This window comes from Poecilia reticulata, linkage group LG17, assembly GCF_000633615.1.
Source record: "Poecilia reticulata strain Guanapo linkage group LG17, Guppy_female_1.0+MT, whole genome shotgun sequence".
NCBI classification, from domain to species: Eukaryota; Metazoa; Chordata; class Actinopteri; order Cyprinodontiformes; family Poeciliidae; genus Poecilia; species Poecilia reticulata.
This window is the reverse complement of record NC_024347.1, coordinates 23,791,243-23,804,937: the sequence shown is the minus strand read 5'-3', so window position 1 is coordinate 23,804,937 and position 13,695 is coordinate 23,791,243. Positions and strand designations below refer to the sequence as shown.

Here is a 13,695-nt window from a genome sequence, read left to right as displayed (position 1 = left end):
ATACCATTACCATTTATTTTGGCTCTGGTAACCAATCATAAAATAATAAAGATATCCTTGATCCAACCAAAATAACTCCTAAACGACTTCCTGCTGGGGTCATATAACCACTTTTCCATTCAACAGTCTGAGTAGATGATTGAAAATGGCTTAAAAACATTGCTTCACAAAGAGGGTATGAAACGTCCCCCTGGCGGGTGCAAATTGGCTCGCTGTTGCTAAGAAACCTCTGGCAGAGGACAGAACCGTTTCATACCCGAAAAGGTCAGGAATGAAAAGACCAAAGCTGCAAAGGCACAAAATGTTGAAGAGTGAAAATGAGCAGCACCCTGGAGGGGAGGGTACTGTCAGGAGTCAGTCAACAACAAATAAAAGTAGATGTATCACTAATTAAACACAGTAGGAGAGGGATTATAGTAACACTCGCAGTTTTCTGCCAATATACTAATAATAATGACATAATTCTGTACTTTTCAGACAGATGAAACAGTTTGAGATACTTTAAACGTGCTAATTAAAGGTTAATAGTTCATAAACGTTCAAGATTATTATTTACACAAAATGTCTATGGAAAAATCGATAGCATAAAATGACTTGTTTAATTAAAATGAAAGCATCAGTTACCCCTGTTGCTAAATTTTTTAAAAAACTTAATAAAAAGGATGTGTGGCGCTCCTTTATTTTTCAACTTGTGACTGTCCATGTTTTTGTAACGAGAAAAAATCTTTGTTTTTCTAAACAAAAAGTTGGAGAAGGGGTTAGCACTGATTTATACAATAATCTGCACAGCAGGAAGAACTTTGGTCATTCCACTTTCTCTAATATCTCATTTAAAAAACTTTAAAATGCAATGCAGGGAATACGAAATATTTTATTGGCCCAAGTGCTCTGTTCCTTTGAACATTACATTTTTACATGGAAGATTACGAAAGAATTATGGTTTTACTGTAAAAAGTGTGTCTGTAACATGGTAATTTTGCTATACCACCTACCTGTAATGACCTCTAATAGTTTGTCTCTTAAGGAATCAAATTTATTGTCAAAAACAACTCAATAAGCTAACGTTAAGTTTGTTACAGTCTCAGGTTTAATTGTCTCTTGCCATTATAAACAAAGTAAAAGTAATCCCTTTGAATTGAGTTAACTACATTTCTAATGCCCACACTCTTGCCTGCAGCCATCTCTGAGCAGCTATAATAATGTGAAGAACATCACAGCGTAGCCAGGATAAAAATCTCTCTAAATGGATTTAAAGCCTCCTGTCAAACCGATTTCTGTAGGAGATGACCTAAAATGTAAAACCAACTCTTTGATATGTTCCGTTTTTAATTTTTAAACCTTACTCCCAACTCTAGGAACAATTTATGTAAAGAAAAAAAAAAAAAAGACAAAGTTCAAGACGCTGAATATCTTGAGGCTTGCTGGGTGGCCAGTCAGCTTTATTCTATTCAATTCAGCTAAATAAGTTAGAGTGTCAGGAACATAATGCCTCCAGTATCTTGTGAAGAGAAAAGGAAGCTTTCTTAAGCCTGTGGAGGTCATTACTCATGTGGCTCCTTCAATGCTGGTGAAAACAGAGAAAAATGTGCACAACGAGCCACATCTACAACCCTGGCCACCTTCTTTGATAAACATTCTTTCATGCAGGTACTTTAGTACATGAAAATATCAATACATTTCATCTGTTTTTTGTTTTGTTTTTTTCATTTCTGCACCATTTTTACCTACTTTCTGAAGTTATTTGCAGACAGAAAAATACATGCTTGACTTAGTGAGACAATAAGAAGGAATGCAGTGTATAAGCCCAGGCTGATGCCTGACACGGGCACAGACCCGGACATTTAAAGTTTACAGCCAAGTCTTTGTCGTTGCACAGGTATGCGCCTCGAGGCGTTGATGTCTGCAAGCCCAATATCCGATTCCAAACACGCCTTGCGTCTGAGAAATTTCCAGAGACAATACAGTCAACATCATCTATCGTAGGTGAAGGTTTGAGCTGAGATCGTATCGAACTCTAATACGCTCCTTCCTGGATGTACACTTTGAAGAAATGCCCCCCTAACTGCAGCTGAAGTCATTTTAAACCCCAAGGAAAAAAAATAAAAAGGAGGCTTTCCTTCTCACTGTTACTGAAAGAGAGGTTTAATATTTGAGTGTTAAGCTGTTGAAGTCAGGGAAAAGAAAAAAAGAAGAAGCACAAATATGCTGCTGAGGATGCCAAAACGCTGGATCACTCCTCCAACTTTGCACAGGGAATTAGACATTTAGACCCTGTTTTTTATTTTAAGTTAATACCCCAAGTTAGCGTTGCAAAGTGAGCGCAACTCACATCAATTTCAGTGGCTGACTAATTTGTTATGACACTCATTTTAATGTACGCCAGTGCCGCTCTTGTTCACGTCGTGGGGAAAGGAAATGAGTGAGGCATATAGAGTTGGCTACTCGTCGTGCTCCAAACCCGTGGCGGTGGGGGGATATCTTCTGCAGCAGATGCCAGAAAGAGGCAGATGCTTTTCATCTTCAATGAGACAAATTCCTCAAGCGAAGGCTTATTCTTTATATTTTTTCTTTCAGCTACTTATTTACTACAGAAAAGCACGGTACCTCCCAGCTGTACAGAAATACTTTGGGACAACTCTTTGCAACTATGTGAGTTTGTGTTGCGGCGTGGAAAAGGACAGGGCGTCAACCTGGAAATGGAGCATGGTGTGATCCAAAATCCAAGCAAAATGGCTCAGCAAACAAGAAGATATTGTTGCTGTTGTTTGCAAGTATGTGGGAGAAGCAACGGCAAAACAGTATGAAGATGTAGGTGTGGATGAATGCCCTTGGGAGAATAAATGAATCCTTCTGTAATGATTTCCCTCCAAAGTCTGGTAAGAATGAGTGAATGAGAAACAAGTGAGCAAGTGGATAATTATTGATAAAATGCTCAGCCAGATTTTTTCAACAGTAACTGAGAAACTGCAAAATGTTTAAACAGCTACTGGGGTTATACACAGTGCACAAAATAAGCTTGTGATTTGTAATCCCATAATCAAAATACTCTTAAAATAAATTGAATTACTGTAAATCAGGGTGCAGCAACATATCCTGCTCACAAAAAGATGGTACATGATGTCGTCACAAACATTAAATGAGAGAGGATTTAAATTAGAAAAAGTTAGAATCCTCCCCGTCTTTGACAAGGCTTTACAAATCCCAAATCATAATTTGTATAATTTAATCCAGTTTAGTTTATGCTCGTCTTTATATCACAAATTTTAAGTCTCTAATTCCAAAAATAAAACAAAAAAATAAATCACTGATGCTGCTTCCTTGCTATACTTGTATTAATGAAGGATCCTCATTGTAATCAGCTCAGATTTGATCACTAGGAATTTCATTTCATTAAATGTAATCCAGGTAAGTTAAAATTTGTTGGGGACAATTGAATCAAACTTTAGCATCATTCATGGTAAAAGATTAGCCAGTTGTGTTTATTTTTTTAGTAATGTCTACAAATCATTTATAACCTGTCTCTTCTGGCATTAATATTTGTTTTTACCAATAAAAACTGGGAGGCATAATGCTGAACTTGTTGAATAATTAACCATCATCCAGCTCACTGGATAAGCCTAAATACAATAGACGGTTCATGAGCCCAAACAGTACGAGACGAGATTTGAGAAACATTTTGCTTTGCTTTGTTGAACTGTATTCAAAAAATCTGAAGTGGGCGTAAAATATTCAAATCCAAGTTTGACAGATGTGTTTTATGCTATTCTACGATAACATGAAAGCYAGAAAATMTAAAGTACTCACATTTTGTGTTTTCAAAAGTTAGACAGCTTAAAACAACAAAAAATKTATCATTTTTTAACCTATACAGTACATTTATGATGATAAAAATGCTCTAATCTAGGCCTGCATCATCCATTTATTGTGTTTCCTGCGCCTGTCTAATTCTATTAGATGAAAGAAATGAAGTGCTAACAGAATAAAGGTTTTACAGAGTCTATTTTCACTGTATAATTAGCAAACTTATATTCTGAAGTACACATGATCAAATGCAGTCTAGGCTTATCTAAAAAAAAACTGTTAAGAAAAACAAAAACTGTAGCTTAGCTCTGATGGGAATTTTTGAAGCAGATGCTAACTAGCATCATTAGCGGCTAGTGGTTATTGTCACAGTACTTGTAAGTCATCTGCATTTGTCTTTCTGACAGCATTTCTTTTTTTCTAACTACCTTACGTTGTTTTTAAAAACTCGCAGTTTTAACAAAAATGTTACAGAAAGCTTGTGATGACTAATGAAAAGTTTTACTCTGTTAATTTTAAGGATTGTTAGCCAAATTAAAAAAAAAACAGTTACCTCTTACAATGGAAAGTCCAGATCAGCTGTAACACAAAATGGCATTATTCTGTTCTTGCAGTCCTAGTTTGGGAGTTCTTTCACCATTTTATGGCAGAACTTTTTGTTTTGTTTTGTGTGGCGTCTAAAAATATTAAGATTGTACGCTGCAGTAGGGGACTTTCCAGGAGATGTATGCTGCAGCTCTTTCAAAGTATGAAATTTCCTGGCCAGAAAGAACTTGGTTTTTGTAGCCTTGGGTTAAAGTACAAATTTCTCTGTTCCTGTAGAGTTTTGGCCAAAGGACTCGAACATTGATACAAGGTTACACAACCAGTACTAACAAAATGACCCATTTAATAACATATCAACTGACTGTACCATTGATTGGTATTTGTAGACTCTTTGCATTTAGGCTCTCTGCAAAGCCAACCTGCACCTAACTATCTTTACAGGAAATATTTTTTGGAAGATTTCCCAGTTCATAGCAGCTGTTAAGAGAAAAAAAAAAATCCTAATCATAAAGTGGAAAGGAACTGTCTGTACACTTATGCGACAATTAAGCCCCATATCTTGAAAGCGATTGAAGACAAAAAAAAAAAAACCTTTGCAGCAATTAAAGCAATAAAAGTTTCAGCAGCTCCCATCACTCTAAAATAAAAGAAGAGTGTAACAGCCAGCAGATATCCCAGATATGGCTGCCCAGTCAGATTGAGTAATGAAGAACAAGGCACATTGATCGGACAGATAAGTAACCAGTCAATGGTCACAACGAGTGAAAATGAAAAAAGATGGAGAAAAATAGAAAGAAATGCTTTTTTTAAAGGATTTGAAATTCTTGTGACGCACGTAAGGTTTATGTTTCTTAAGAAGACTTGGAAGTTTGATGAAAACACTTTGGTTTTAAAGAAAAAGTAAGAATTTTGGAGCAATATGGAAAAAAAGCAATTAGGTCATGTAATGCATCAATACTGTGGTATTTTTCACCCATAGTTATCATACTACAAGAATGTGATACCAGTTCATATTACTATTAATATGTTGCAGCAGTCGGCAATCATATTAAATGGGTTTAAAGACAGAAGTGTTTCCACTGAAAGTGTTATATAGGGAAATATTAAATAAAGCACAGCCAAAAAAACTAATTATCAACTAAAACAAGGGCATGTTTCAGATAATTGCAGCTTAGGGGGTGACGTGTTTATTCAAGTCTGAAACTTGGTAGGCTGCGAGAGTTGCAGCGCCAGAACAACCTTTTCCAGACTTTTTTTGTTTTTTTTTTTGCAACTCACTCAACAAATTCAAGATGTGGGCGGTGATTCAGAGGCTGAACACAATTTATCGTGCAGCACAGGGTCCCCAATTTGTCAATATGTCAAGATTGCRTGGCCTATTAGAGAGAGATGATTCTGTTGTGGTAACATCATGTCTAAACACACAGAGAAGACGAGGTCGCTGAATTGAACCTGTCTGAACCTTCAATCACTTGACAGGGCATCGGCTCTTAATTCTTAACGAAGACGCTTCAGATTCTTAAGTGTTTGGGGACTTCTTGAGAATACAGAGCGTGACAAACAGAGTATACGGTATATAAAGTGTGCAATAGGTGGAGGACTAAGGGATTTAGAGAGGTAATTAACAAGGCAACAATTGGAACATCTAAACCGGGAAACTGTGGAGGACAATGGGGCATTTGAGCCAGCTCACTTGGGAGGTTCAGCACACACCTGAAGCACACCTATCCTGTTTGCCTCCCACATCAGGGAGGCAAACAACTTATTACCCCCCTGTAAATGTGTGTGGCAAGGGAGTGGCCACCCATATAGAAATGGCCGTCGACAGACAAGCAATGCAGGACGCAGCTGCGCAGAGGGAGACAGAGGGACAGAGAGGCGGCGGCTGAGTAAACACCACCATTACGCTAACTACAGGTAGCGTTTCTGCTCTCTGTCGTTTCCCCCTCCTTCCCACTCATGTTCCCTCCATTTCTGCGTCTCTTATTTAATGGGTAATACCGGGCGCGGGGAGGTGGGACAGCTGAGATATATGGGCCAGCGGCGTGGAGAGCTAATCACGGCCGTCTCTGGGGGTGATAAACCCAGACCAGAGAGGTTTGAATTTGCGAAGCCTGCAACAGCTCCATAAACACGGTTACAAGCTGAATTTCAACAGCAGTGTTTTTGGCTCTTGATTAGTTTTCCATGCCCCAGAAGTCTCACCCTCACAGCTTTATACTACCTTCTTTTTTTTTCTTTTTTTTCTCAGCGGTGATCACCGACCACAAGATCCCAGGAGTATTACAGCGAGCCAGCGAGCCCTGCACTGTAAAATGAAAGTGTAAAATAACCAAATGGAGTTCTCTCCTCCAAATTAGAAAACCTTGCTGTGCCCAAAGACTTGACAATGCGTGTCTTTTTTAAATCTTTTTTTTACAGGGGGCCCCTACAAGACCCTGCATTGAATTTCACCCAACAAAGGGTAATGTCCTGTGACCTATTGAGGTTTACTGCTCCTCTGTTTACAAGCTGATTCCACAAAGTTAATTGTTAACACTTTACTGCCGACCGGGACACTGAGACTGGCAGGCACCTAACAGATGTGCACATTTCCTTGAGTTGAGCAATAGAAAGTAGGAGGCACTGGTTATGCAGAACTCCAGTAATAATTAAACATGAGTAAAGTTTCGGTCTGTGTGGATGGTCTTAAGGAATGCACTGATGTCACACAGTGTATCAACTACCAGACAGGTCAAATATATGCAATGGTCTATAGTACCATGCAAAAGTAAAGCTCCTCAAACTTTTTTTTTTCTTTATTTTCCCACATTTTATGGTGTTGAGTTTTTATCTGAGTAGTGCATAATTTCTAAGTGGAAGAAAAATAAATTTTATCGGAAATCTGAAATGTGCATTTTGCCCCCTTAAATCTGATTGCTCAATGTAAAATAAATAAATAAATAAATAAAATAAAATAAAAATCTGCACAACCAGTTGTCATCCAGCCCCTAATTCATAATCTGAAGTGAAAAATATGTGACCAGTTTATGGCGATAGCTAGCATTTTTTTTTAGTAATCTATTATTCTACCAATTATTCTGTTGATTAATGAATTAATCTGATAAAATATTTGGCCGATTTTTCATTTAACCACTAAGATGAAAATGTGAAACGCTCAACCCTTTCTGCTCGACTTAACGTTGATACTGTGTAGGACTGATCTGTCGATTATTTTATAAAGTAACTAAATTATAAATGTATTATTAATTTAAATTATTATAAATTTATCTTATAATTAGATAACAAAACATGCTTTATTTGCAGAATTTGAACCAGGTGATGGTAAGGCTATGTCACTTGAGTAGTTCTGTGTAGAACATATTTACAGATAAGTCATTTTTCATTTTATATGTGAAATGTATATATCTTCTTTGTTGTTGTTCTTTCAAATGGCATTTTTCCAGGTCTGTATATCAGTTGATGATCAACTGGTCACTAGATTTGTTGATAATCAATCAATAATCGCCTTACACTATTAATCATTTCAGCTCTACATCAGTTCAACCAATACTCATGCAGGCAGGAAAAACTTCACCGGAAGTCCCATCAGGTAAAACAGTGGAGGTTTAATCATTAACTTTCGTTGATTACATGCAACACGGTGGTGGCAGTATCATGATGTGTGAATGTTGTGCTTGTGACTGGTGATGAAGAGATGGATGAAAATAGAAAAACAGTGCAATCCTGGAGAAAAGCGTTTTAACTATAACCAACTTTACAGTCTCCTTAAGAAAATCCTCCCCACAGCATAATGGAGCCACTACCATGTTTCCACTGTTGCGAGGTCATTAACATACATACAGTTTCTGATCTAGAAAAAAATTGTTTGACACCTTTGTATCCCTTGTCTTCCACTTCACAAATATGCCTTGCTTTGACCTGGTCTGTCGCATAAAATTCCAATAATATTCACACAAGTTTATTGTTGTCATTCARCAAAACACACAAAAAATAAAACAAATGGTCTTGAACACAAAACATATAGGATGTAATCTCTAAGGGCCTCTGCCTACTTCCCACAGAAAATACTGGAAAGACATCTGCGTGCTGAGTTCATGATACAGTGTCAATCGACATTTAGTATGGCTGAATGATCATTTAACAAATTTTAAGCRTCTCCATAAATTTCCACATGTCTGTTAGGAGGGGAGGGGTCCTTAAGGCCAGCAATCTTCTCAGCATCAAATCCTTCTAGAATGAGGGGCGATAAGTTTTACACCAATATGTAGTACAAGGACTCGAAGAGACACACCATACTGCCACTTCCATTTGAATTTATCGAGRAGTGATTATTGACGATGTTGCAYGGCGGAGCGAGGTAAAAAATGGCTTGCAGTGCAAAGTGCTGTGAAAAAGGGGGCTTGCAAATAAATCAAAAAGCAGGCCCGATGTAAAACAGACATCCATCAGRCGGGAGAAATGCTGTGTATACCTGAACCAATAAAGTGTCGGAAGCAGCTTTCTTTATTTAATTTTTTTTTTACCAGGGTTTACTGAGCATAGAAAAGTATAGTTGGGTGCCCAGTGGACTATTTAAAAATGTTGATKTTCAAGCCAAATTTATACAAATCATATTCACCAAAAAGAGAATTTTCCATGTTCAAAGCACAATTAACTTTGGTGCATGGAAATTTCCCTCTACGTATTTAAATCTATTCAAACTTTCAAAACAAACCAGGACTAAAAATCTGGTTTTTAGTCCTGGCATCTCTTGTCAACTGACGGATTTACATGGCATTGAGAWGGACCTTGCATTAACTCTGAATCAGTTGCTTCACTTYAGTCTTAGAATTTGTGGTGTAAAATTGCGTAGTTCACGTAATAAACACTTAAAATGCATTTCCCCAATGTTTTAGACTATTTAGTCCCCCAAAATTGGCTGAATCCACTAATTCTCCCAAAATRTGATCTGATCTCATCATAATTTCAGATTTCATCATGTAGTCAGTATGCTCCTRATTATTTTTCTACTGCTTTTTATGTCTGTTGTCCATACGACATTTAAAAATCTCTCACAYGTTGAGGCCTAAAACAATRGGAACAAAATTACACAATTATTACTCAATTTTAAAGCATAAGCGGAATTTGAARGTTTCAGAGATTGAATCAGCAATATCATTACTGTGAGGAAATCATTAGATGGCCAGCTGGTTGGATGGATGGAAACATTTAGAGAATGGGACTGGGAATAAAGTCTGAAAATCTATTAAATCAACAGCCTTCCTGCAGCATCAAGATTTAAAGAAGTTTTATTATTTCTTTGTGTTAAAATTTTACCACGGAAAATGAATAAATAAGCTTGTTTCTGAGTTATAGTTAAACATTAATTTAGCCCAATAAACTTAGATCTATTCTCCACAACAGATGCCTGGAAACATCAAGAAAGAAATTCAAGCTGCCAAGCAAGAGAAATGAGCTGAGACGTCACCACTTGACGGTTTGCTTGTGGACAGATGGTGCCGTAAAAATGACTAGGCAGACAGCACAGAAGGCACGGACAACCCTGCACCCTCCATTCACACCACGCAGAGGACTTGGACTCCCCCCGMCCCCCACCACCTCCGAGGCAGAAAGCCTTGCCTCCACCAGTAAAAGACAAACACAGTGAAGGCATGTGAGCAAAAAGATTGGCAAACACACAGCTCCGTAGATCAATAGCTCGCCAAACGAAGGCAGTTGTTCCGGCTGAGCTCAGTCCATGGATATTTCATGGATGGATTTTAGGAACCAGAAAGAGAAATACAAACGAGAGCGGGGATATTTAAAGAACGATTTCTGGGTTTGAGTTCGGGCTGCATTGCATTCATTCACAACAGCTGGCTCTGAGGTGGTAATTCTGCACTGAGGTTTGTAAGAGAAGGGTTTTTAAGGGCCCCATGCTTTTCAGCTGGTGCCCCCACTGTTCTAAATCAATTACCTCCAGTCAGTCAATGCTTAAAGTGAGGGGGGGTATTGTAAATCAGCTTGGTGTCAGGCCAGATTAGTAACTGTAAAGAGTGAGGAGTGTTGTGGACCCTTCAGAGGCAGACATGAGAAAGAAGCTAGGGYCTCGATGCTCTGCTATAGGGAAGCAGTTCTGCTCACTGTTGGTAACAATCTTCACAAAATTTGAATTTTATAGAAATGTAATCTCAAACTAGATGATTCGATCCTATAAATTACTACAGCTTTATAACCTCTAACTGAAGAATGTGTAAGATTGGCATTATCRCTTCACTTTTTTTCTACAAGGTGGATATGGTTGAGAATAAATTATTCTGCGTTTTCCTCCATCTCTTTCACAAGACAAATCCCTGCATKKTTGTGGGTTTGCAAGAACAAGACAAAATAGACTGAAGTTATCAAAAATTACAAACTGCGTCAAGAAGAATTCAATTCAAACTTAGATCAGTCTAGAAAATTAAAGACTTTGAACTAGAAAAACAAACACAAACATTGACAGRAAGCAATAKATGCTAGCTTTATCGTCATTAGCCGCTAATCGTTAGCCAGCCACAATACTCTCACTGAGCATTAAAATTGTTCTCTATTTTTAAGCTTTATAAACATCAAGATGTGTTTTAAGTAATGTGTGTGCAGTTATGACATTTACTCGAAAAACAAGAATCAAAAGTCACTATTGCGATATTTAAAATAGTCTTTTTACAAAATAGTGAGACTTACTCACATTACACTTAAAAGCAGACGGTCTGTGGTTGTCGGACTGCAATCCAACAAGCAGTTTCTTATCTCACTACATCTGTTAAATGCAAATTTGCTCCTGAGAAATCTGCTTTGTCAGCCACAATATTCTCTCAGGTAATAAAAAAAACACATACACAGACGTGAAGAGAGTTAGCCGTGGACTACGTTCAGTTTATGACACAGGATATACGATATGTCTCACACCATATTGAATGTTTGTCTTTAGTCGGTGCCGGAGCTCAGAAGAAATAGTATGTTGACACAACGCGTTATTTCACTTTGCAACAGGGCATGTAAAATGCACATGGAAAAGCAGTCCATTGTGGTCTGAGCTACAGAGGAACAAGCTTAATATTGACTGAGGGAAGGGTTAGACAAACTCAGGGAGGGCTGGGAAAAGCCCCTCCTGTAAAACCTGGCATTTGAGGTGGGAAACAGAAACATCATACCTTATGGTGTGTGGCGCAATGCATAAGGCTCTCATATGAAACGGGCTTGTGGAAATTTAAAACGGCACATGCCACAGAGAGATCCATCTTTTTCCACAAAAAGTCTATTATTTACACAAAGAAAACCAAGACTGCTTGTCCTTGTGGAAACAGTTCAAACCTAACATATTCAGCATGCATTAGCTGTTATTGCACAGAGGATCCCAGAGGTCCTAATCCAACTCCTGTCCATGTCTGTGGCTTCTATTCCAGACGGATGCCCTCTCAGTCCCTGTCTAACTAGTGAAAAGAGGCAGATCCTAATAAGCCATTCTGTCTTTCTGTCAGTCTGTGTTTCCCTCCATCCTCTGGCTTCTTCCCCTCTCTCTTTTCCTCCCTGACCAAGCCTCCTCCTCTGTCTTTTACCCTGTCTAAGCCACGAGCCAGCCTGCTGGAGCAGATGGAAGCATATATCCCCACTGCTCTCCGGAGGACTAAGGATTTAAAATGTAAAAGAGATGAGTTTGAATTTGGCAAAGGCCAGAGGATGAAACAAGCAAGAAAAGTAGGAACTCTCAGTTTAGGCCATGTTCATAAAACTAGATCAATCTCACTGTAACAGGGCAATAAATTATAAAGATCCCAGCTTTAAACAAACCTGGTGTGCATCTGTTTGGTGTTAAATMAAGCCTTTTATTGTGCCCTAAATATCAAGATTTGATAAACAATGTAGGTGGATAAGTCAGAAAGCATCATAACGTTTTACTTTTTTATCATGAAGTTCTAAGCTGAAAATTGTGGCTTTTTTTATTGGGGCTATAGCAACAAATTCAGAACAAACAAGATTTAGTTTTTGTGTAACAAATAAAATAAAGGCTTCATGAATGTAACAATGTTTTAAAGAATCTCTGTTCAGTCTGGAACATTCCAGTTCAGTTTTGTCCACTTCAAGGGTTTTTGGTTTTAAAATACAACTAAGTGGACTAAACTTACACTGCACTTTTCAAGCCATACCAACCACTCAAAGTGAACCATGAGTCACATTCACCTGCTGCACTCMTAGAGCTTATGTATTCACTCAACTAATGTTCAGATAAGCAGGAAACTTGGGCTGAAGTACCAGATACATGGGCATATTCACAGGGGAGGATGGAATTAAACTGACAATTTAATGATGACTAACCTTCCCACTTAGATTAAATCTGTTAAAATGCCTCAAAATACTGTGACCAATTGAAGCAAATGCTAACTTAAGTAGCTCTTTARCAGGTAACAGTCAAGCAGTATTCCCACAATAAAATAGTCATCTGCTCCAGCCCTAGCTTGCAAGGTTCACTGTGTGAGCTAATCAAAAACAGTAAAATAGCCTTCATGCTTAATGGTAATAAGAAGCTTTTAAGCACACACAGTAAGCTTCATTAGCAGCTAACTGCTAGCCATTTGCATTATTCTCACAATGAAATACACTTTTGCTTCGGTCCTCATTAGAAGCTGCACTGTGGTTACCAAAATCAATTTATAGGCTTCTCAAGAAGCATCCTTAAATTCCTGTGAAGTGCTAATAAGGTTTCTTAGCAAATGCAAAATTTAGAATCGCTAGGAGCTTACTGTTGGCCAGTTGCAGTACCTTTACAGTGAGATAATCACCTGGTTAATCCCYAATAGGTGCACTAGCTAGAATCAGTTGTCACCGTTAGCATCTAAACCAAAAATAGCCCTTACATTGAGTGCCATGTGGTGAGTTTAGAATTGTTAGTCGGTTAGCTAAATAATTATCGCAATTAAAATAACTTTTGATTCAGCCATGATAAAAWGCTTGTTGCAAAACATTAAAAATGTTAATGTCTAGGTTTATCAAAAATCTGTGAAAAGTGTTACGTTTCGCAATGACAGTAAGCTTCGAAGCTGAGTCTAAGTTTAGCTTCATTAGTACTTAATTGTTGGACAGTTGACGTTTTCTTACAGAAAACAGTCAATTCCATCMATCCCGATAGGAAGGTATGAGTAAGTGGCCAACTTTAGTGTCCAGACTAAACATAAACTCTGCATTAGCTCTTTAAGAAAACTGCTGACATTTTAAAACAAAAGCTYTCTTTAGTATTGCTGTTGGTGAATAGTTCATCAGTTGCTCTATTCTTGCTGTAAAATAGTGCTTTGCTCAGAAGCCATGTTTGACACAACTCGGCTAAAAACT

At 37.9% G+C, this 13,695-nt stretch overlaps 1 protein-coding gene across 15 annotated transcripts in view; it reads right to left on the bottom strand.

Annotated features, from left to right (window-relative positions):
- The window catches only part of LOC103479767 (protein tyrosine phosphatase receptor type F), a 245,748-nt gene that overhangs the window by 158,828 nt on the left and 73,225 nt on the right, over positions 1–13,695 (bottom strand). The window lies entirely within an intron of this gene.